Source organism: Arvicanthis niloticus, unplaced genomic scaffold (genome assembly GCF_011762505.2).
Source record: "Arvicanthis niloticus isolate mArvNil1 unplaced genomic scaffold, mArvNil1.pat.X pat_scaffold_564_arrow_ctg1, whole genome shotgun sequence".
In the NCBI taxonomy this organism is placed as follows: Eukaryota; Metazoa; Chordata; class Mammalia; order Rodentia; family Muridae; genus Arvicanthis; species Arvicanthis niloticus.
The window spans coordinates 53,453-55,335 of NW_023046189.1; the positions used below are offsets into that span (position 1 = coordinate 53,453).

The 1,883-nt window shown below is 44.0% G+C and overlaps 1 pseudogene; it reads left to right on the forward strand.

Moving 5' to 3' along the window:
- Positions 1-333: 333 nt before the first annotated feature.
- LOC143433767 (TD and POZ domain-containing protein 5-like) lies at positions 334-1,468 on the forward strand (annotated as a pseudogene).
- The last annotated feature ends 415 nt before the right edge of the window (positions 1,469-1,883 follow it).

Sequence of the window (1,883 nt, forward strand, 5' to 3'; positions counted from 1 at the left end):
ATTGTTGGGAAGAAGGGAGGGAGGGAGGTATACACACACACACACACACACACACACACAGAGAGAGAGAGAGAGAGAGAGAGAGAGAGAGAGAGAGAGAGAGAGAGAGAGACTGACTTAGAGTGACCATGGGTCTGTATTGTTTCCTGTAAAACAAATATTGAAGCCTAGAGCAAAAATTGCATAGAAAAACAGCACCATAGAATGGCCTGTTTAGGAGAAACTGAAACTAAAATCTAAGGAGTATCTATAATTGTATCCTACAGGGTGAAGTGTAAGTAACTTCTACTTCTTCTCAGATCAAATTTAACCTCAAAAATAACTCCAGCAGAAATGTCAGGGGATTTGGAAGACACAACCTGGGGCTATGCCCATATCACTGTTCAGAAATTCTGCTATGAGTGGACCATTATTAACTTTTCATTTTGCATGGAGGGAATTTAGAAAAGGATTACAAGCCCAGTGTTCTCAATAGAGTACAAAGACAAAGTAGCATGGTGTTTGAGAGTACTTCCAAACAGGGGTGACAAAGAAAGAAAAGATTACCTGTCAGTTTACCTGGTGTTGCTCAGCTGTCCCGAGATCCCAGTTTGGGCAAAGTTCTAGTTGTGGATAATAAATGCCAAAGGAGAGAAATATCAGAGTATGAAGAGACCCACTGTGGTAAGCTTTCAGAAAAACCAACACTGGGGAGTTAAAAAGTTCATCCTTTGAGATTTTCTCCTCTCTCATCCCTATTGGCTTCTCCCTGAAGACCAGCTCATCCTCTGCTGCAAGGTGAACATAGTAGAAGCCTTCTTCAGCATTCCTGGATAGAACATGACACCTGCAATCCAGGATCCAAGGCATGTGTTGACACATGACCTAGGGGACCTGTGGGAGAATTCCCTGTTCACAGACTGCTGCCTGTTGGTAGGTGGCCATGAATTTAGGGCTCACAAGGCCATCCGAGCAGCTTGCTCTCCAGTTTTCAGAGCCATGTTTGAACATGAAATGAAAGAGAGCACTAATGAACCACATTGAGATCTATGACCTGGATCCCTAAGTCTTCAAGGAGATGATGGGCTTCATCTACCCAGGAAGGCATCACACTTCCACAGCCACTTTCTGGCCACTGGTGTGCTGGCAGCTGCTGACAGGTATGGCTTAGAGGGCTTGAAGGTCATGTGTGAGGATGCACTCTGCAGGAACCTCTCTGTGGAGAATGCTGCACACATTCTCATCCTGGCTGACCTCCACTGCACAGAGCAGCTGAAGACTCAGGCTATAAAGTTCACTGCACTTCATGCTTCTCACATCTGAGACTTTGGGGTAGAAATCAATGGTGGAGTCTTATTCCTACTTCATGGCTGAAGCATTCCACTTCATGATTTCTGCAGTGTTCTTTCTTGCAGCCTTCACACAAATGCCTAAAGTGAGAGGGCTTGTTAGCTATGACCTACACCTGTCTTCCAACAGTAACAACTAGTGTTGTTGCCAATGAATTCTGGTTAGAGTGCAATATTGCTGGCACATTTACAGTGAATTGGGAAAAGGCAGCATAGTGGCTCAGGATTAACAACACCTGTAATATGTTCAAATGATGGGTGGATGGAAAGCAACACTGGAGTCTGGGACTCTCTTCCTGACATCTACCCTGTTGATGTTCTTGTTTGATTTTTGTCTGGTGTCTAGGAAACCAGGATTCAATATATGTGCTGGCCCTAAGCACAGCCCAACAGAGTTTCTTCAGAGAAACATGTCTGTATTGGACTGAGTAGAAGAGATAACCTGGGCCCAGAGGATAAGAAACAAAACCTGAATGTTTACTTATCACAGAAGAAAAGACAATGAAGACTTTCTGTTTAAGGACTCAGAACTCAGCTGCAAAAGCAATTACTGCT